The sequence below is a fragment of the Larus michahellis genome, chromosome 11 (genome assembly GCF_964199755.1).
Source record: "Larus michahellis chromosome 11, bLarMic1.1, whole genome shotgun sequence".
In the NCBI taxonomy this organism is placed as follows: Eukaryota; Metazoa; Chordata; class Aves; order Charadriiformes; family Laridae; genus Larus; species Larus michahellis.
The window spans coordinates 7,862,696-7,887,275 of NC_133906.1; positions in this window are offsets into that span (position 1 = coordinate 7,862,696).

The window sequence follows — 24,580 nt, forward strand, 5'->3', positions numbered from 1 at the left end:
CAAATGCATGGATAATTATTACAGGAAAAATTAGTATCAGGAATTTACTCCACACAATTTTAATCGCATCTACTTCGTACTGGAGGTTAGAACAGACAAAGCCCTATTACAGATTCATTTGGGTTTCAGATTACACCCACTGGGAGAAGGTTCACTAACTTCAGTGTATTTTGGATAAGTTGAACATATTTCAAGCCATATCTTTCTCAGCAAATCTGGTTTTTGCTTAACTTTCTGAATTATATTTCTCAATGCAAAAAGAGAACCCCAGAAGAGGCAGGGTGCATTTGCTCTACCCCTGAATTTTGCAAATGCCAGAAGAACCCAGTACATTAAACTACATCGTCTTTAGTATACATTTGTTCTCCACCTTCCTGAGTAAACGACACTGCAACTTCCACTTTCACCAGCTAATGACAGGTTTTGATTGGATAGATGCTTACAACTTCTACTGGGCTATTTTTCCTCATTTTTTTAAGGAGTATTAGTATTCAATAATAAAACATACAGACTACCAAACCATTTTTTCTGTCAGCACAACCATCAAGAGGCAGAGTACAAAACGCAAGACCAAAGAACGAGGGCAGAATTACAGAGGTGAAATCACCACAAAATCACTGAGAACATCTTCCTGCAGCAAATACATTCCACAGGTATACAAGACAGACCAGGGTCATCAATCTCATCTAAAATGCAAGTTTTAAAGACTTTTTACAATGGAGAGTCTACAGCCTTTGGGAGCTTCTATGGCCTTCGTGCTATAATTTAAGCTCCATACTTGCTCCATCCAGACAGATAACAGATTACTCCCTTTTTTCTTAGAACAGCATTCTGTATATTTTAAGATTTATTACATCCATCTTTCTTTCTATTTTTAGGCTAAACAACTCTAGCTCCTCTTTATTACTTTCTTCTTTCTTAGCAATGTTTTCTGGACCTACTGTTTTTCTTCTGAGGGCTGTCTTCATTGGGATCACAGCTGTCTGAAAAATAGAACTGGAAACATTTTTCTAATAGAGGCCTCACCAATGCCAAGTAAGGCAGCGAGATTATTTCACAAGTGTTACAGGCATGTTAATATGGTGTTAACTATCATCTTAACGTTATATTAATGACTCACTATTAGTTGCAATTCTCTGTAAATCCCAAATCCCTTTACACAGAAACACCATTTAGCCAAATGTTTCCGTGCTGTATTTATGCAGCTGATTCATCCTGCTGAAGTGCACTACCCTGGTCTTGTGCCTGCTGAACTCCGTTTCCCAGGATCATTTTGAGTTCTGTACGTGCCTACCCATGCTCTTGTGCTCCTTCTCATTCTGGCAGGACTGGCAGACTGAGAAAGTACTCTGCATTCTACTGTCCAAGTCATTAATAAAAATATTGGTTAATATGACACATAGGATATTGACAAGCCCTCCTTGATATATTACTATGTTCTGACATTTGGCCAATTATACATACTCTTTGAAAATCTTTTTCTGACCAATTCTATATCCACCAGTTAGTAGACTTCTCTAGACCACTTTTCCTCATCTGATTTAAGAGAGCACTACACGATGCAGCACTCACGGTGGGGCCTCACCAGTGCTGAGCAGAGTAGAAGGATCACCTCCCTCGACCTGCTGGCACTACTCCTTCTGGTGCAGCACAGGATACCATCAGCCTTCTTTGCCCTAACAGCACATTGCTGGTTCGTGTACAAATCAGTGTATGGGGTTATTCTCCCCAAGGTACAGAGCTTTGCACTCCCCCTTGTTGAACTTCATGAGGTTCCTCTCAGCCAATTTCTCCAGCCTGTTGAGATCTCTCTAGACTGGCAGCACTATCCTGTGCTCTATCAGCCACTTTTCACAGTTCTCCATCTGTTCCCTGTTTCATCTATTCAGAGCATATTTTGTTAGAACAGGGAAAGTTTGTCCTCTCACTGTGTGTTCGGATAAATGCAAATATTTTGCATATCTAGTGTATACCTAATACATTCTGTTTTGTGAAACACAAGACCAAAGGTGAAAAGAAATCTAGGAATATAGGCTAAGAGGTGACTGAACTAGAGATGTGTCCACCAACAGCTGAAGCCTTATTTCATATTGGGTGGAGTCAGCAGATCCCCATAAAGCAGACAGAGTCCGAAAAATCTGTCCATTGTACACAGCATAAGACTCTCCTGATAATGTAGATGCCAAGACCAGATTAACTCTTTTTATCACATTTAGATGTTCTATGAATAATCACCTACTGCTTCCCACTGCTGCTCCTCCTCAACAAAACCCCGACAAATCCTTAAACGAACCTCTGTTCCTTCCCATTCCCTGAATGTAGAGCAGTTGTTAACTTTCAAGTTACCCAGTGTTTGCCAGAAACTGCAATGGTGTAATGTAGCAGAGGGGACTAAGATAACATGATGGATCTTCAGAGGACTTCTTCAAAACGTGACACAAGTTTCGATTTCACTTCTTCAGAGTATACAACTGAACTAACAGGCAATAACAGGTTCTCCGGTACTTAGTTGACTGCTATTTTTATTTTCTTCTTTTATTCTTTTTGAGAATACACTTTTACTACATGCTGTCCTATAAAGATGCATTTCATGTGTACCTACAGACAGTTATTTCCCAGCTTGAACATGCTATTTCTAGGGGCCAAAGTAATTAAGTGGCAGTTACGAGAAACTTGGACTTAGTCCTAGAACTGTGTCTTTAACTCATTATGAAAACTTCTGCCCTCCATGCTTTTAACCAAGCAAACAGCTGAGATGTAGTGGGAAAGAATAAATTCCTTCTTGTGTGAACTTTCCTTATATGTAGAGTCCACTGCAGTACAAATATTATCAAGACGAGAGTTTAAACCAGGTTCTGGACTCACTCTGATGCCAGCAATTCCAATTCTTGTCTTTACTTTCCATTGATTACTAACATTAGCATACCTTGCTATGGTTGTGCACAATTTTGAACCTTACAATGAGAGCTTGCTTAGTATAGAGGGCCTTGTTCCATGTCTAAGGTAGGGTATGAACCACACTCCCTCCTTCTCTTCTCCCGTGTAAAACTAGATCTGTTCTAGAAGGCAGAAGCCTCACTAGAACAACAAAGCAGATTTCTGACAGACTATCACCTTCCCTAACTACTGCAGTTACTGCTTACAGAATTACACATGGTCACTATGATAAAGAATTAACTTTTAGCAAGTCCCTGCTACCAAACATCCAGAGATGGAGATGTTTCCTTGAGGGAGCAACATGGTATTTCACCTCTGCACTTGCTCTTCCCATATTATTTTCTTGTTCACAGCAGTCCTATAGATGCCAGAGCAAATGACTCAGCCCTTACATGACGATTGTTGATTGATTATAAAATCATTACTCTGAGTCTTTTTTTGCCAAAGATCCTGTGGTTTGAATATCAATTTTCAGCTTAGGTCAGCTTAAAGGTGCCTAAACAATTACATTCAGTCAATCCTAATGGAAACAATCCTGAAGTATCTGCATTAAGGACACCGTGGTATCAGAGAATAAACTCTAAACTACGTAAGAGAAATACAGCTATTACAATTAATTACACAAATTGCCTAAACCAGCAAAAGGGGCAAGTGCCAAAGATCTGAGGCAGTTATCATTCTACCCAGTGTATAATCAATAAGCATAGAGACTTGCTTAGAAACCAGAAAACAGCATTAGTTTGTTTAGGTTTTTTACATACCTACTATATAACAACTTCTTTAAGAATGCTTACAATTAAGGATCATACTTGTATAATAGCTAAAACAAACAAAAAATACCACCAAAAGAAAACCAATGGAAATTAAGTATCAATTCCATTTTCAAGGGGGCAATCTCTCCTCCTTCGAAAGCCTCATCTGTCCAACATAAAATTTTCCACTTGACCTTCAAACATCCCTCCAGAGCAGAATATTTAATTTTTGAAAGAAACACAAAGGAAACCAATCTCCCCTTCAACTAACTACTGAAAGGAAAGACAACCTCTTTTTTTTTTTTTTTAATTTTCTTTTTCCAAAGGTAGGGCACTCACTCCTTATCACAGGATGCAACCCCCATAGCCTCATCTCTACAACTGTTACAGGAGAGACACTTTGCAATGGGGATTCTTAATATTTGTTGAGGTTATTACAGATTGCACAAATAACGTAACAACGATTTTCTGCTGCAAAATGTAGAAGTCTTCCACTCCTGAACTCTTCTCACCACGAGTTTAAAAATATTCCAACTGAATGCAGCCTAGGCTATGGAGCAAATCAGTAGCAGAGAAGCAAGGCCTCAAACTCAAGGCTGTTTCCACCCACTTTCTCTTCAAAAATTCTGCAGTGCTGCTTATATAGCAGCTATAAATCCTTGCCAAAGTATCTGCATGCTATTTAACAAAATATCTTCAAGAGGAACTAAGCAATGAACAAAAATTGCTGCTGAGCATAACAGCCCCAAGACTACAGATGTTGTAAGAGGTGAACACTCGTTTATGTTACTCAACAGCTACAGACTAAGGATGGTTGGGAAAGACAAATCTTTGTTTACAGCAGCGAGAGCAAACCAGACCAGTAAACAGAGTAATAAATAGCTTGCCTGCATATTACAAGTCTTTCACAGAAAAGACATAAAAGAGGGACAAAAATACAGAGATAATTTTGTCCTCAAAGTGACCTATAACACCCTTCTTTACTGGAGCTTGTTTCTCACTCACACTCCTGCAGACAGGACTAAACAATAGGTAAAAATTATTGAGCCATTTTATTAAAGTTCTGCTTTTACAGTCTACTTTCTCTATTAACTTGTTGGTAATTAATTACTTCCTATAAGCTTAATTACAACCAGTTAAAGAAATGTTGTGCGAGTCTGTAAACAAAGCTTGGTCAATTTGAGGTAATGGGTAGTTGAAATTAAATGAGTTTTCTACTCAACTGTGTTCATATGCAGCCTGCTCAACATGTTCGATATTACAGCATGAGGTTCCAGAGGAACTGTGAAAATTACCTGTGGAATTGGTACCCATAGCAATCTATGAATTTGTATAGGCTAACAGAGCAAACAGTATTCTTAAAACAGATTTCTTAAAGAAACTTGCAGCAGGTATCTGATCAGTTCACAGGACTGTCCTAGAAACCCTTCCTCAAGTAAAATAAAAAAACCTGGGCTCACTTAAGGGGAAATATCACTCCAGGTTACCAGACAGTCATACTGATTAAATAAACAAAGTATATCTAAAGAAAACAAATTACATCAAATCTTTTCTTAAATTTTTAAGAGGAGGGAAAGCAATGGGCATCTGGTTCAGAAACAATTTGGGGTCTCTATGGAAGCAGATTTCCACCGAGTTCCTGCTGTTTGAGATCCACCTCTAACACTCTGGAGTTCCCTATCCATCCGAATTCTGAAAGGCAAACGTAGCAGCAAGAGACAGAAGAAAATCTAAAGAAAGGAAACACTATAGAAGGAAGGGAACAAACACTAAAAGGATGAGGACAGTTCTCATGAAGTACTCACACAATAAGCAGCATTAGATTGTTCCTACATTTCTGAAGGTGAAGGTTCCCTGGCAGATGTCTTCTTCGCACACAGTATTTCGATTGTACATTTGATTACATTCATTATCTATTTAAGATATAATTCAGTGAAGGCTATAAGCTTATCAATTCCTATTGAGGGGCCAACTGTACCCTCAGATATGACAGCTCATGTTCCAGCCTCTTCCTTCACCGGCTATTCCTTTCTCTATTCACTCTACTGCTTTTCTGAGTTGCTCAGATCTATGAATCTAACAACTCATGCTATCTATTATTGTTTACTGTGTTGCCTTGTTCTCTTTTTTAGAGATCAAATTGCTGCTCTGTTTGAGCCCACATGTACCATTTTAACTTTGGACAAGTTTAATATGCTTTAAAATCACGTTTCAAAACAGATCTTTCTATGTAACCTACATAATTACTTTCTGGTTAAGAAACACAGTTTCAGTCTTCCTCAAATTCAGACATATCCTTAAGCAATTCAGATAAACAGAATGAATCTCAATTTGAGAACTGCAATCACAATTCTTTGTTAATCCCCGGTGTAAACTTGTAAGTAGTCAGCCTGTCCAGGAAAACATGTATTGGTCCAACAATTCCTCCTCAACACTAAGACAGCTACAGGCACTGTTGCTTGAAAAAGCACACAGTACAAACTGAATGTCTGCTGACTAGTTTCCATTTATCAAACCAATTTTCTTCCCCTTAAACATACACAGTTAAATCCTGAGGAATTATTCCATTTATGGTACTGTAATAAAATCCCTCTCCTACCTTTGTGGTGTGATACTTTAAGTCAATGTGGCAGCATCATGTTTCTCCATTCAAAATCACACATCTCCCATTAATCAGTAAGTCAACGAATTACTAATACATTTTTGATGTTGAACAAACATTAATGCCTCTATTACAACGAAACCAAATACTGGGCTGTTTGTTTAAGAGCCTACCCATAAGTGCTGAAGCCAGTGCAGGCCAGTACCAGAGAGATGATCACAAAGAAAGCAAGAGTGCAGGAAGATAATATGTGTGGCATGTCTTGAGCTTTATGCATTCCCCCACAGCCCACTCCAAAGGCACTCATTTTATTCTAAGTTAACATTGTGCTGCAACAGTTCAGAATGCGGCATCCAACCACTAACGGGGCTGCTGGAGCAGAGGGAGTCTGACAGGCAAGCTATCTCAGCTTAGGTTTTCTCCCAGGAAGAACTGCATTGTTACAACGGCTCCCTCAGACAAAAAAAAAAAAAAAAAAAAAAAAAAAATACCGCCTCAAAATTTTTAGCCCAAGTTCACTTCAGATTGCACCATCAAATGCCCTGCATTAAAGGTGCTTGTTGAGGGCACTCTGCTTGCCAAAACTAAGTTCCCATGAATATAACCAGCTGGTACTTTTTGTGATTATAAAACTTACTAGTAAACACAACAATTGAGTCTATAGATGTTAAACTACTTTTTCACAGATCACTCATTTTGTTTTGAGTCTTGGCACATTTCCTCAAATTCACCTTTGCTGACAAGTTATTATAACTATTTAGTGGCAGAAGTTTTTCAAACAGTAGATGTCTAACTGTCGTCTTGTTTACACCTTGTGAGAACATTTTAAGGTTATTTTTCAATTGTTAAGATCTACTGTTTCATGTGTCTCATCACCACAGCCTTAAAAAGTCAGACAGACTTCATGAGTCCCTTTGGAACTTCGTTTGTCTTTTATCATCAAAAGCGCATGCTGCTTTATATATGTACGCATAAAAGTCTTCATTTTTCCCCCGAAAATTTGTAATTGTCAGCACTGCAACTTCAGAAGTGACTTGCAAAACAGTATCATAGTCTTATTTTTAAAACTACATCAAGGATTTCATAGACCACTATGCATACAAATAGGTATGATGAATGCAATAATTACACTGATAAATTGAGGTAATTCTGAACTGGAGCCTTCTGCTCAGCCTGCTTGAAAACTCGTTTGCAGCTATGTCTACCTAGACATACCCTCCTTCATGCATGTACATTGCTTTGTACTAAAAGTCACAGACAAAAATAAGGAGAAGGGAAGGAACAGATTTTCTGGTATGCCTATAGACCTAACTTCTAGATATGTACAGAAATCCACATTAGTTTAAAACAAACCAGTTCATGCAGGAAAGCAGTCTAGCTGTAGCAAGACAGTAATGAACTACAAATTAGCTCATAAAGACTTCTGGACCACTATATGAAAAAAAATTACTTCTCATACCCAGCTAACCTCTTTAAAGTTAGCTTAGATGCAGTTTACAATATATACATTTTGCTAGTATCTCTGTCATAGGTTATTTTCTGAAACCTCCAGAGAAAAATGAGATTTACAAAGGGGAGCAGTATATATATTTTTCTCCATTACCATAACATCTTTCCTTCCAAAGGACTGTTGTATTAATTCTCATGTAAAAAAGGCCCCAAAAGCAAAACATATTAACATGACCCTGTAACTATAGAACACTAAACACTGAAAGGAGATGCATGATTTTATAACACTAAGATTTCTGCCTCCTTAGTATCATGGCAACATGTACCCTTAAAAGTCTTTGTCACCTTTTGTTAAAGATGGGGGGGGAAGGAAAACATTCAAAACCTTGAAAATGTAATGAAGCTTTCTTCTAAAAAAAAAAAACAAAAACAAAAACAAAAACACACCATTTATTTTCATTCCTTTTAACTAAAGGACACAGGGACAGAAAAAAATCTTTTAGACAGTACCAACTGTTCTTTAATATATGTTGAATGTTTGGTTCTGCTTCTTTGAAAATAACTTGGATACACACAGAAGGAGAATGAGAACTACTGTGAAAAAAAAAAAAAAAACAAAACCAAACAGAGAATATCATTTCTGGTGTTGCAATAGTCAAATTCCCTCTAGGAGAAATTCAGGGCAAGTACAGAATGGTGTCAGCTACTCCAAAATCTGCCAGAATTATACCAGCTTTAGGTTGAAGACAGAGGTTTTGTCTGACTTTTTGGTCAGAGGGTCACAGAAGTGTTGACAAGAAGCCATCTTTGTTAGATAGCTTCAGTTTGTTTGCTTTTGTAAGAGTAGATTAATGTAAAAAAAAGAGGCAGAAGGAGTCATGTGAGATGCACAGCAACAACGTAAGTCAGTGTAACTATCAGGATACAATAGAGACCATCAAGATTAGCCATGCTAAGATCTTAGACAGAGATGCAAGGTCAAAAGGAATTGGTCGAAGAATTTGGGGGCTCCAAAAGATGAGAACGTTGACCATAACAGCAGCTGTCTATCCACCTGGCATCAAGTTGTAACTCTCCCTGAGCACTAGCCAAATGCAATTCTTCATTCTTCTATTTGGCTCACCATGCAAGCTGAACTTTTGACACACTTGTTTGGTTTACAATTTCTCGAGAGTCTTAAAAGCCTTACCCCTTCTTGTATGAACTATCCCAACATAACAATAACAACTGCCAACTTGTATAAACTTGCGCAACAGCTTAGAGATCTCTACCCAACAAAATAAGTAAATCTGATGTGCAGAAGACACGCTGCTCTGCACTGCACTTCCCTCCCCTTTTGCAGAGATCTGCAACTGAAATATCATTTGAAGTTGATATTACATACAACATTAAGTACAGGACAAGTAATAAAAGAAAAAAGTGGTAGGATGCCAGGTCCAGCAGAAACAAACAGTTACAATCAAGCCCAAATAACCATGAGTGATCCCTTAGTGGAAAGGAAGGTATCTGAGAGACATTAATCCTGTAACAGAACTAGCAACTCTGAGAATTATCAGAAAAGGATAACTGCAAAACACCACCTTTGGATGTTTTTTTCTTCAATTTTGGTAACTTGATTTCTCTCTCCATTAAAGCTCCTTAGTCACTTCTCCAGGAATAGAAGTGTTAAACCAGGTTCCAGGTTCTGGAATTTTATTTTAATTCCTAAATTTTTGTTTCAGAATCAGCCAGATACAGTTTTCTCTGCTTTAAAATCCAGGAAAGTAATGCTTGTACAGATATTTGCTGAACACCTCACTAAAGGTGGCATAGCAAGGAGTTGAAAAATGAAGTGTTATCTGTATGTCTATCATACAAACCTTGTGCTGAAGGAAACTACACGGTTGTAAAGTCAAACACTTAAAAGTTCAAAGGAAAACTCCACTGAAGTCGTTGTCAAATGCTTAGAAAAATATGGGCATTAGAGTAGTTTTTGCAATCTTATTCAGCTTATGTACATATTTATTTTAAAGATATTTTACAGAATTTATTGCTTCCAGCTGCCCATTGCCAAACATCAGATCCCAGCACTTCACCCTACAGGAAAAATAACTGCCCTAGCTTCACTCCTCTAATATTAAGCACATAGAAAACAACAGAGCCTGCACAACTGGGGAGAAGGGTAACGGAGCAGAGCGGAGAGGAGAGAGGACATGCTGCAAGAGTGATTTCAAGCTGTTATTCCCAGTCATGTTCCTAGCCTCAACTTCATCTTGTCGTTTCTCATGCCTAGACTCCAAATCCCAGCCCCATTTTCTGTACCAAGTTCCTCGCTCTGTCCAAAAGAGAGCATTCCACAGTCTTTTCCCTTTCCTGATTCTGATTTTAATACTCCCATTCCAAGTCAGACACCTCTAGTCCAGCCAGTCTTATGGGTCCTCATCAACAACTGTCCCACAATGTGGCTCCTCATCCATTCAGATGGTGCAATCCTGCGTTCACACAAAGAACATCTACTTTGCAAGAAGTCATCACTTTTTTGCCGTTAGCATTTACAGAACTTCATAGGAAGAGGATACATTCTCAGTACCAACACAGCTTCAAACTCCTCAGTACCCTTTGAAAAAGGCTGTGTGTCTCCTTCGGTATAATTGCATACTTGGGAAATGAAACAAAGACAACGGAGTTGCCTGCAGAAGAACGACCCATGCCACACAACGCTTTACAGATCAAGATCCTAGAGTCTAAGCAGACAGATGTGCTATGCAAGAAATACTTAAATAAATGGAGTAAGCAACACACATGCTACAGTTCTCTAATTTTTATGCAAATACCTGCAAGTACATTCAACAGCTGTCTCTCTCTCTCTCTTCAGGAAAAGAGCAGTCACTGAAATGGTTTAGTTCAGTTTCAGGTTTAAACTGAGAGCAGCATTAGCAAACACAAACCTGCAGTGCTTTCATATGCACATATTCTGTTTAAAATCCCTATCATAGATACCACCATCTCCTTTCCCTTCTGAGCAATATCAGAAAACTGTCCGTCAGCCACCATCTATTCTGACTCAGACCAACATAGCTGAAAGATGGTTGCTCACTGTTGTATTTCAGACAGCACTTGGCAAACCTAGAGGAAGATCGGTTATTTTGGTGAGACTGCAGTTCACAAAGCTAGAGTGGCACCAAGTGGTGATCAGCTGAATTTAGGTCTTATTATGTGTATCTCTTCAATCACACTAGCAGTCACACGACGTATTATGAGTTAAAATAATATGGCTCGGCAGCTCACTTTTACTGGGGAGTCCAGATTTATTAGAAATCCTACTTAATACACACAGACACACAAACTAACATGGGGTAGAGCTTCCCATGGAGTACTTTTAAGTGAGTAAAGTTCAGAATTACTAAGGTGACAAAAAGCATACAAATATCAGCAATGAGCAGGAAGTAAACAAAGGTATCCTAATTTTCATGATCAGATACAACCACGATTAATCTTTATCACACAGTTTGACTTTTAACACTCAAGGCTACCCAATCCTCCATGCTGGAGCCATTACGGCTCTTGTTACATTCTAAAAGGAATACCTTTGCATTTATTTGTCTCCTTTCTAGCATCTGTGACATGTGCACCACCACCCCCATTGTTAAAATCTCTTGCACACTGTTGCTTCTCTTAGCAGCTCAGAAACAAACAAAACAAACAAACAAACCACAAATGAAAACCAACCAACCAAACAAAACCTCCACCCAAACCAAGAACACTGTGTGCCTTCAAAGATCACATCAGGAAAAGTATTTTCCCCTGTAGTTTGTCGTAATAACCATACACTGTATCCCTCTCCTCCTCCCCACAATACACTAGGCTTCTAATCAAACTGGAGGAACACAAGTGAGGAAGGCAGATGAATATTTCTGTGAATAACTGTTAAAAAAAAAAGTAGTAAAGCACAGACACACACCCCCTTATTCCCATGCTGTCATTCTCAATAAAGAAACCCTACAGCTATTTCAAGGGCACCAGTGCGTTATTTCTATAGAAAATGAGAGATTGTTTTCATCGTGCATTTGTACTGGCTAACACCTAATAGGAGCTATTATTTACCTAGGCAGCTAACAAAAGTGCTCGTTCACATGGAACAAAGTATTTGAAGTTAAACATTTGTTGGCTACTTTGGCCCAGCTTTTCAAGTAGTGAAAGGCAGTTTCACCTTTTGCCTGGTATAACTGATACATTGAGAATAGGACAGTCATTATCATAGGAACAGTAACTAAAACCAAAACTGCCTGAACATCCTCAAAAATCTGAAAAAAAAATAACTGTGATTACTATCATGATCAGATCCTTAAAAGAAGGAATAGGAAATGTCTTTGGAGGTACGTATCATCAAAAAGGCACGGACAAGGTCAGCTACACAGCTTACAAATTATTTCAGTACTTACAGCAAAACGAGTTCTGGAGAAGCGAGGAACTGAAACACAGAACCTTATTAAAGCAGGTCTTTGTTGTACACAATGCATGACGGTAATGATGGGCAGGTTTATAATACACTAGTAATGTAAAGATGACAGCCCAAAGACTGCAACTGGTGGTTACTCCACTTAAGTAATTTGAAAAACAGCAGAGGCTCAGAGGTTCAAGCAGCCATAAAAGAACCTGAGGCTTTTGACCCTGTTCTGTTGCATAGGCTGTTAGTAACACGATCCTGTCCCAGCATAATCAGGTTTTTTGTCTTCCAGGTAGGAAAGGTCAATCTTCACTTCAAAAGTCAGATGATGCAAAATCTGAGCTATGAAGATTTTTACCACACAAAACCACTAAATGTGTCAAAGTTGGGGTTTTTTTAAATTTAAATTCAAGGTCAGGTGGTTAACATTCTGTGTATGAACATCCCTACTGCAAATCAATGCTTTGTCCAAAAGCTCTACTTTCTTTCCGACTTTTAACAGATGGTAGCAATGTTGATCTACACATTAACAACAACTGATTTCCAATTCCAAAACAAGTAAAATGATCTTTGTATCATTTCCCACTGAGAGGTAATTAATGGATATTTGCAAGCTGCTTGGAGATCCTCCAATAAGGGATTTTTTTGTTTTAGTTTTTTGTGGGATTTTTTTGGTTTTGGTGGTTTTTGGGGTGGTGGGTTTTCTTAAGTGCTGTGCAATATTTATAGCCTATATTTTACAGTTTTGTACAGTTTATTTTTGTGAGATTTCTCATACCTCACTTCAATCTCTCATGCTTAAACCCAAGCTTCACTAAGATTAGCCGCACCTGAGGCACCACGACCTGCACTTTCTGTCCCAGACTGAACAGCTCCCTCTGCCCAAAGTCAAAAGCTTCTAAAAGCTAGAGAACAAAGACTGTGGCAGCGATGCTGAGGCCCATGGCTTCATCACTTCCCTGTCTCCACCAACTCCAGCCATTTGTCCAATTTCACTACTGACAAGAGTTCTATGCTTAGATTATAGAAGATTTGGGAGTAAATTATGAGCTTCATGTAGTGCATTTGTACCAAGCACAACAGGATCACAACCTACTAATTGCTATTTATTATGGGAACTTTGAAAGTAACAAGGTAATACCACTGTGTTGTCTGCAAAGACACAGATGCCCTACTTGCTTCTATTTTGGTCATCGTAAACAATGAGGAGAAAAAACCACAGAAAAATATCCCAGTGTTCAATGAGATTAGTACACAGTCATTTTATAAAGTGTACAAGGACAGCTATGCTTCCTTGGAGAAGTGGAAACTGAAATAATATTTTACAACAGCACTCATCTCCTTGGAAATATGGACACTGAGAGGCAAGCATCTGAGAATAAAAAAACCACTACCTACCAATTTATTGTAAATGAGAAGTTGCATGTTTTGCTTTATTTTGAATTCTCTCATTTTTGAGTGCTTATCCTGGGATCAGTGGATATGGATGAATGGCAGACTAAAGTACCAACTGCTTTCTTAAAAGAAGAATTATCTGAAATCAAATCTTCTTTGTTGGATGAAACCTACATTGCAGAGGGAATATTTAACCATGTAAGGAGGAAATCCATAGATAAGCTACCACAGACTACAGTTAGCCAAACTAATTGTCCTTATCACTTCCTCTTTCACTTGAGCTTCTAATAGAATGCTTTGTCTAAGTATCAAAATACAGTGTCATTAATATCCTCTGATGCAGATTTCTTAATAATTAGGCTTTAATGACAACAGAGTGCTGGCACTTGGATTGCTTAGCAGATAAAACTTACATTTGCTCAAGAGACCTCAAGTCAAGTTCACCCTTTTGCACTAAGGCAGAAAAATCTACTGAAAATAGCTCAGTAAGTTTAGCAGCCTTTTCAACAGCAGCTGGTAATATTGACTGAAGAAAACAGTAACTCTCATGAAGGCTGATATATACTTCATAGTCTTCGATGACTGACTCTCTTCCAGGTCAGGCATATTTATTTTGACGTATTTTTGCCTACCTATTGTGTTCCTCCATTCACATTTTATGGTTCTCCAAAATTTAGAGCACACATTTGGACACTGCCACAGAAGAATTGACAACTGCATTCCAAGACGTTGTTTACTACCACGAATTACACATCTGTGTTACATGTGCTACACGTACCCTACATTTTTCATCTCCTTCAGTTATTAATTGCTGTGCAAAAAAAACTAGATTCTTTGCCAATAACCAAGACTATAGGATAGTATGGCAGAAGGGTTCATTTCAGTCACTGCTATCATATATGACCATGCTTGGTTTTATTTAATTTGCTTTCAGAGAGCATTACAACTGGCTGAAATATCCGAAAGACCACTAATTATCCTTCTTGAAATAAAAGAATTACGAGGAGTTTCTCATAAAAGTCCTTTTACTTCTCTTAGTTCTGTCTAATCACTTGCTGCTTGTCTGCAAATGGATTTGGTCTCATACATAGTAATAACGATGACAGATGTTTTTCTGACAGTCAAACTTAACATTCAAACTTCACTTGATAATTATGAGTAATCTACAATTTCCTCCATAATTAAGGCTGCAACTTTGTTCCCATTAAAAAGTTCAATTTTGACCTCCCACTCGCATCTAGTAATGAAGAAGAACTTAAGTGATACGTGAGAATCACGGCAGAAGACGAATTTTCATTCCCATTCAGAGTAAACTGAAGGAGGAAATTCCAATTTATGGCAATGCATTATAGATATTGCCACCTGTCAGTTATCTGTCACTTTACTGGAGGAAGAAGAGGGAGAAGACGACAGCAATATAACTTTACAGGACTTAAAGCATGTCCTCATGCACAGAACTGAAGCTGAGACAACAGAAGTCTGATTTTAAATGTAACTGACAGCTCCTTTGCTAAGATCAGGACGGACTATGGGCTCAGAAATAACAGGCAACAAACAAGCACTATAGCTATCTTCCCCCTAATTTTGGCTCATTAAAACAAACTACCTCTCTCTCAGGCACAGAAATCCAAACTCCACCAAGTAGGATGACGCAAAGAAAAGCGGAAAACTTTCCTAACACAGCAGAATTTATTTGGATGAGCTGAACGTAGTCCAATCATAACTGATTTATGATATTCCAGTATTAGAGGTACTCACTAGATTTCTAAAAATTCTTCTTTGGGCAGTCTCTAACAGAGAGAGAAGGAACATGATAAGACACAGTTTAATGGATTTATCTACTGACAGTCTAATGCACAGGGACAATGTTTTGTTACCCAGAGTCCAATTTTAAAAGTTATTAAGATTTTAATAGGCTCACTAGATGGGTATGTTGACTCTGACAACCTAATTTAGGCTCACTGGCAGTTTCAGAGATGCTGCATTAAGTGTTGGAGCTGGCCAGTTTAAATAAACTCCTTACTTCAGAACAGCCACAAACCAAAATAAACTCTTCAGAATAGCCGAGATTAAAGGATTTGAAAACAACTGAGGGACGTGAATAGGCAATATAGAGCCAGGACCCACAATGAATTTCTAAATCGACCTGTATTTGTTATGCAGGACATAAGGCACCAAGGAATAGCCTTCATAAAGAACTTAAGAAGAAAAAAAAAAATATTTGTTTTTCTTACTGCATGCAAACACACAGTAGTAGCAGGACTGAAATATAGCTTGAGGAAGCTGTAGATTAAGAAATTTGTTTTTCTACAAACCTCTTGTTTCATTCAAGAACTTGTGGTTACTCAAAAATCATAACCATTTTTCAGTCAGAACCCATGAATAAAAATTTTGATCACTGAAATTACTCCCATGCAGCTTTTATTTTTCAATGGTGAGAAAAAAAGAAAAATTACTTTCTATTTGGGGATTTTATTGTCTGATGTTTTTCCTCTATATCATTTGTTTTTATCTTGTCAGGAACAAAACGAAAAGGAAGAAAGTGAAACAAAGTCTTGGTACCACCATTTCAATGGCAGTATACTTAATTCTAGTAGAATTACTTTATTTTTTTAATTTGGGAAGATACGAGCTTTTAACCTCGTAACAACCTATCTGATGTTGTTCCTCAGCTGCTAAAAACATTGAAGAGTGGTATTTATTACAACAGAAACTTAAGACTATTCATTTACTAAGGATAGTTTATTCCCTCACTAAATGTCTTCCTAAGCGCTTGAAAGCAGCATAAGCATTTCTAGCAGAAGCTTTGGAGAATAAAAGAACCTGCCAAAACACTTGTCCACTAACTTTTTTGTATCAGCAGCTGTGAGGTTTTCCATCATGAACATTTTGGCAATTCTAGAAAGACAGAAGATGTGCCAACTCAAAGTTATCATTAGACATTAGTTCTTACAAGTATCCATCTGAAGGTCTGCCCTGTGGACCTTATTTTCAAGTGCTTTGTACTTCCCCCAGACAGAACAATCCACATTCTGTGAACACATAGTACAGTAAGATCTATAGGAAATGGTAACACACAACCATTTCTACCTAAACAAGCGCCAAATGCTAAAAAAAAAACAAGTAACAAAAAACCCCACCACCAAAAAAACGCACACCCGTAAGACCAGAATGCTTGCACTGAACACGCAAAGCTTGCAGCTGATGCTGCCCAGCAATCTGAAGCATTCTCTGCTACTTTTTACACCGCACAGGAGGTGGTTTGAGAGAGATTTGTTTTCAGCATTGAGAGACACTGAACCTGATCAACAAATAATTCATGTTAAGGGCTACTAGGTCATTAGAAATAATTCAAGAGCTGCCTTTTTACCTTGAGCACTTTGGTCTGACACCACACGTATTATTAGTGTTTAGGAGTTACTACAAAACCCTCAATTTAAATTCTGTTGCCAATACTTCCTGACTTTTCCCTCCTTTAGTTGCTGCCACTAGGTTCAACTCTCCTCTAACAGTTTAAGGGCATCTGCTTCAGGATGTTTGCATGTAACATTTGTTCACCGATAAAGCGAAGGAACCAGTATTCTTCTTTCCCTGGATGTCTTTGTTATTGTCCTGACTTGCCAAAGGGAAAGAAAATACATACGTATGATACAACAAAGCCTGAAATAATAATCCAGTGGTAAGAGTGGAAGCTGATATATCCAGTTACATGCACAGTTAATCCCATATTTTCATTTGATCACAAGCCAGTAGTACCAGTGTGAAGTATAAGAATTCTTGAAGATGGCAGTTAAGACACCAAGGTTCCTCCCAAACCCTAATGAAGTTTGACCCAAGGACACAACTCCTATCCCTTCTAAAATTCCTCTTAGCTCTCTAAAATATATACCCTGTTAACTCCAGATGATCTTGTACAGCCAGCACTTCTTAGAATCCTGCTGAGTTTTAGGCCTCAGTGAAATCTTGCTGCTCATTGTTTCTGTAGCAATGCTTTGTTTTCCTCTTCAGTCAGACCATTGTGCTATATGCTTTTTCTTACAAAATATTTACCTTGCAAGGCAGGCTGAAAGCCATCCCTATATGCCACCAGCACTATCTCAGGGCCTTCGAATTCATACCATGTTTCCTTATTATTGATTTGAATTTTTTGTTTTGGGCTGGGTTTTCATTGCAACATTTGTCTCAATGAAGACACACCACTGTCATTTTCTTCCTGGAGGCAGGAATAGGATGACAATTCTAACATTTATATTCTAGATGGCAGAGTTCAGAGGAATGCCTGCCTTATCTGCTTCTGCTTTCTTGGTTGTTGGTACCGAGGTTTTTGCCACCTCTTGAAGTTCATCATGCATATACCGAAATCTGAATTCTCCTTACTTCATCCACAAGCCCACAAGTGAATTTCGTTCACTGCAGCATAAGATAGACACACTTACCTAAGCTCACCTGATTTTTCTATCAAGTTGCTATGTAACAAGAAGTCTATTATCAGCACGTGTCAGCAGCTGGTGAAGCTATGATACACAAGAACTCCAGAGTCAGCCCCAGCCTGCAGCATGCACCTCCACTACATAAGACCGACTTCCAGTGAAGTGACCCATCAGGGGGACTGCTGCATTTATCAGAGTAAGGAATGATGGAAGGAATGACTGGTGTCTTAACAGTGGCAGCACAGAACAAAGTATCATTCACCCTGCAATATCAAACATGTAAGGATGTGCAGTTTCCTTGAGACCCACAATGAAAATACAGAAAATATTTAAATTAGCAGATGCCAACTTGTTCAGCAGCAGAGAGGGCCAACTCCATCTTCTCAGGTATAAGGCACATAAAAACCAAACCACGCTAAAAGCCAGGCACTTATTCACATATTAGTGATTTGATTCAGCATCACACACAGATCTCATACGGCACTCCAAAGGCACCCATAGTCTCTCTTGAAGTATAATTATTTGCATCTTCCACTTAATACTCCCCATTCCTCTAAACAGAAATCACCAACAAAGTGAACAGCTCTGTCAAGTCTCTCTGAACAGGGAACACTTTATTAACATAATCAAAATATCTCCCTTTCCACACTTATAGTTCAACACCACATTTTACCCTTTTCAGTACTGAACTACAGCTATGTTCACCTTTGTTTCTTCTTACGACAGCTAATCTGAACACACCAAGCCCCCTCAACAGCACTGCAGTACTCAGTAATTCACTTCGCCCTTCTGCAAGTGCTATGTTACAGGTAATACAAAGAAATCACACACACAAAACCCTCCAAACTAAGTAATGCAGCAGATGAGTAGTGTTAGTACACTATGCTTAAACAGTCCTAAACCAGCTTGAGAGGGTAAGGGCAGTAAGCTACACCTCTAATAGTGTTCTCAGGAAAAAGACAGGGAGATAAGCAAGCACTCCAAGTACTAATGGAAGTTTTTAAACATCATACTACTGTCATGAAACCAATTAATACAACTGCCATCTTAGGAACCCAAGACACCAAATAATTTTAACATGGCCTTGAAACTGGTATTGCCTGAAACAAAAGTCCGAGTTATTGCTTATTTAAGAAAAAGCACTATCTGCGTGTGCATAACGCATCTTCAAAATCTCTTTGTATAAGCCAGTGAGAAAAGATGGAAACTTAAACTATTTTCTTGTCACCTGCGTGGAGTAGATATCCCCCAACTGTGGAAGTGGTGTGTATTAAATGGCAGTAGGGAGACTCCATTTCACAGCATCAGAACATCCCTGCATGGCAACAGCTATGGTAAGGCAGAAGAGCTTCAGAGGACTGGCAGGGGGATGCTGCTGACAGACACATCACGAGTGGACCATAAGCCTGAGTTAATACCGAGGCTCTAGGATTCACTTTGTGCGTTGGTGCATAAAAAAACCTCCATAAAAATCAAGTTCAGAACAAAACACCACTACAAAACAGAAATTTAAAAGTAACTACTGACTACTCTGCCAACATCACAATAAATCTTTTGAAATGCTTACTTTATCAACCTAATTAGTAATCTGTATCATCATGAAGATGAAAAGAATATAAACCATTATACATATTACATACACAAAACACATACATATACATCTACTGTCAAATCCCATAAAAATTACCTGTCACAATTAAGTCATTCACGGTGAGAAGCTGATATATACACACACACGCATGCATCAAGCTAATTATTCTGCACTTTTTCTTTTTTTTAAGCTAAGATAATGGGCACACTGCTGCTAGTGGGCAAATCCTGATCATACATTATATCATACTTCCTAGCAATTTTGATGAAAACTACAGGTGGAGACAGATTATAATGGGAACATCTAATTGAAATTCATCTCCATTTTGCCTCAGATGGAAGACACGCTGCTTGAGCCCTGAAACATATTCAATTTCATTCAAATTGTATGCAGATTTTTCAGGCAAAACTTAATTTAAAAAAAAAGTTTCAGAAACTCCTGGAAGAGTTCGGAGTGCTGCAAAAGCTTTATAACTATATTTTTGGCATCTATGTACTCTACTACCTCGATGAAGGCTCCTTACCAAGGCAGGCAAGGAGAGATACAAATCCCACAGAGGTCTATCCTTTTGATACGAGTTTGACATCTTCCACTGACGTGTTCAGTCACTTCAGGTCCTTGTGGATTCACTGGGGCATTAGCTGTTCAGTATGGTTCCTTCCAACACATCCCCATCAAAAAACAGACAACCCATCTGTCTTTCACTTTTCAAAATCAGCTTGTGACTCAAAGTTGCAGTTTGAGTGTTTTGTTTTTGTGGGGTTTTTTGTTGTTGTTGGTGGTGGTGGTGGTTTTTTCCTTCTTCCTGTTTTTGGTGTTTTGCAAGTGAGAAGACTTTGGGCCCCAACTTTCAGAGCCATAATACCAAAATCATAGAGCAGGAATGCGGCAATTAAGGATGCTGACAAGTAGGTGATAACCTGGTATTTGCAGTCATTCCTGCCAAATGCTTTCCTTGGTATCTAAATTTCTGGTTTGATCCTTAATAGCGGATTTAGCTTAAAATTAAATTCAAGTAAAAAGAAAAACAGAAAGAGAGAAAGAGGATTTTATTATTTTAAAACAAAAGATTAAGCACAGAAATAAAGGATTACAGAAGAAAACCAAAATTCAGAAGTCAAGCTCATTCTAAGAATGAATTCTGAATTAAAGACCGGAGTCTGAACATGCCTAATTAATAAGGCTCAAGCATTTATTTGTTACTGCATTTTATTTTGATGTATATACGCAGGGAGAGAGATGTACTAAATGTGCTACCTTTAAAAAATAATCCGTAATAGAGAAGTATTTAACACTGTTAAAGAAGACAGTGACAAATTTGCTTTCTATTACTGTTGTTTCAGAACAGAGAATTTCCCTCTTGCTGTTTATTTTCTCTTAAATAATACAAGAGTACAAAAGGTAAACCCTGGTTTGTTCCTCTTATCTTCATTTAAGCAACAATCACTAATTAAAACTGAAACACTCCTACACTTAATTTCCCCATACAATTCCTCATGAGAGGAAAAAGGTGGGAAGGGAAGAAAAGAAAGCATAATGAAAGCTACACCTGCACCCAGTTTTACCACACCAAGTTCAGACTACAGGAAAACTATGCAAGGCAGAGGGGTTAGAAAGAACTAAACTTGTAGAATTCTTCCACCTAAAAATGAAAGTGGAATATATCTCAAATCTGGAAATGGACAGGGGGCTGGGGGGAAGAGTCAGACCATATCCTAATCTCACTTTTCACAAGGAACACTCCACTTCAAACCAGGATTTCAACCCATGCTCGAAGGGCTGCGGCAACAGCAGGCTAGGCCAACTGGTGTAAGTACTACAGGCACTGAACTCTGTATCTGAGAAAAATCTCAAGGAAAGCACTTCTCAGGAGCTAGCAGAAGACTACAGGATGACTCTGAAGAATAAAAATCCATTCTATTTAACTGGAACCTGGATTGAAAATTATGATTTGGCCACAGACAGGGCCAGTTCAATACAGTATAATATCCATGTGACAGGATATGCAGTCATCCAGCTCTTCTGGTGTGGTATCTTGAGCCATTTCTCACCTTCAAGAATAACTAGCACTACAATAAATACACAGTTACTATATGAGGAATGGAGAAAATAGGTATTGGTAAGGCACACTTCAAAGACAACAGTAAAAAGTTGTTCAATGTACCCACAGATGAATTATTGACACTGGGAAGTCTTTGGTACAAGCATCAGTGTGGGTCCACCCTCTCTTGAAAGCATAAGCAGTCAGGAAACACACTAAACTGACCATCTGTTCCTCTCTGATAACATGTAATTAAGTAATTTATTTATTCAGCACTTAAACCCTTTCCCTTCTCTTCATATTAGTCAAGGATGATTACGTTAAATCCAGATGTAGTTAACATATTGTGTACTCAACTAAGCAATGTCCTTACAGGCACATGACTTGCCTTCCTGGCTATCCACCTTCAAAAATCTCAGCTGCATTGCCTTGAAGACCCTGGTTGTTATCCTCTTCCATTCTCACAAGCTGGTCAAGTATTAAGGGATTTTGTACGGTGATTAACTGAACAAAGCACAGAATTATACACTGTCCTGTGGGCCACAGTAAGCACACACACTAGCTGATGTACACATCTGGCTAGAATTTCTTCCTGTTACAGAATACAGGACTGCTGATGACATAAAAATCAGATCAGAGTACGTTACCCAAACAAATCTTCCTTCAGTACTGCCAGCAACCAGCATTGCTTTGGTACTCTAACAAACCTCCTGGGCATCTCCTGGACTTCAGGAGTCTTGCTGCCACATCAGAAAGTCATGACTGCCTAAGACAGTCTTTCCAAGCAAAGCCTATGTCTGTCTCCCTGCTCCTCAGGAAGGTTTGTGTAGAACTCCCAAACTACTGCTCAAGTGACATAACAACCTGTCACACAAATACAGCTGGAAAAACCATATTCTGAGAAACTCCTCAAAAGCACATTAGTGCACACATTCAGTATAATTTTATCTATTCTCAAGAAGTAAAAAAAAAAAAAAAAAAAAAAATAAAAATGTACCATGTAATTCACCATAACTCTTTTTCCCTACCGGTCTCCCCAGTTCTTCCAGTCCCTTATGTGTGGCAGAAGTTCCACTTCTACTTCTTCTCAGTACACACTTAACAGACTTCCAAGTTCAGTAAGCTGACACCATTTTTTGTATACGTCTTCTTCCCCTTGCCTTATGGCTCTTCTAAAGACTATTTTAAACGTTTGGATTGGTGCAGTTTTAAAACAAGACATTTACCCATAGTTTTGCAGAATTTTTTGGGGTGCTGTTTCTTGTTTGTTTTAAGATGAAGAAGCTGCATTGGAAAGAGGTAATTAAAACAGAAACTTTTGGCAAGTTGCTGCGGTCCTACATCACCAAGTAATGCATCTGCAGCCACAAAGTCTCCAACAGCAAGCCACGTTCTGACGCTGCACACAGACAGCTCTTCCCTGGAAAGTCTTTCCTAAGGCGACACATTGTAATCTAATGCCGGCTTTAGAATTAGCCTGTAGGACCTCATCAGAAAATGGGTCCAGGTTTTCAATGGACTAAGGTTTTTTGCCATAAAAGTAGATGTGATAGAAGGTATTCTTTTAATATCAGCTTCTCTGTATTTTTCCGGGAAAAGAATGCCAATTTAAGATATCTTGAGCTAAGGTCAACCTTTGTTTTGTAGGCTTGATTTATGACATTTCTATAGCCATTACCAGCATTCCTTCAAGGTGCCCAAAAGCCCTTAATTCCCATATATATTTAGCCTTTATTCTATTTGCTTTTACTATTAAAGCATAAAGGCTGGATTGAACTGCTCATCCCGCTTGTAAACCAAGAAGAACAAACCCCCATAAAGCTCAGCAGTTTACCATCATTTGTCTTGCAGACTCACACATCCTTTCAAGTCAAATTACTGCTCTGAAATGTTAAGGTCTGATTTCACCAGTTCACTAAGGACATTTTCCAAATAATAATTACTCAGTTCCAAAAACTGCATTTTAAAACCAGTTTTTATTATTTTACCTGCAAGTTACCAGCATATATTATTTCCATATTGCAAACAGTAGTGTGATTTTTTCCACCGCAAATCCATGACTTAGCCCAGATTCACTTAAAATTAAACCATGATTCATGTAACAAAACAGAAAATTGCAAGGAGCTCTTTAAGTGCATCCCCACTTCTAACAGCAGTATTGAGTGAACCTGAGCAGGACAGAGATGAGAGGGAAGAAGGAAAAAAAAAAAAATCCAAAATCAAAGCATTTAACCTCAGTGAAGCTAGAAGACAAAGTATTAGAAAATGTGAGGTTTTGAACATTAGGACTCCCTTATCTGGGCCCCAGTAACAAATCCAAATAACATCTCTGTTGACATTAACATTTTAACTTTCATGTCTTTCTTGTGATTCGTATGATGTGAAACCCTAGCTGTACAGAACAAATCCCATGCCTCAACTGAATTCATAAAACAAAACTAAAGAACACAAATTGTTTCACTTGTATGTCATTATATTGAGGGGGAGTGGTAAAACACCTTTACAAATATAAATTTCAAAGTAATGCACACTATACCCATAAACAAAGATCCTACTATATAGCATAAGAAACCTATAAAAATAGTGCTTGTATGGACCATCCAGATAGAAACTGATGGAACATCCAAAGGAGCAGAAAACATTCAATATAGAAACATGGGGTTTCTTTTCCCCCTCTCACTCCATTTTAATGTTCTTACTTGTTACAGGTTGGTGGGGGTTTGGTTCGGACTTCATTCTAATTGACTGAAATCAATAAAGAACACAATAGTCAAATAAAAACCACTATTAAGCAAGTTAAAGTTTGCTTGCATGTAGAGTCAAAGCATCTGAGCCTATAACAAATTCTAGTTTTCCAAAACTTTGCACTTTCCATTTAATTTTGCGTTGATTTATGAGTCAGTCTCCTGGGTGCTAACTGTATATAAAAGAAACATTAACTCAGTGGAAGCAATAGT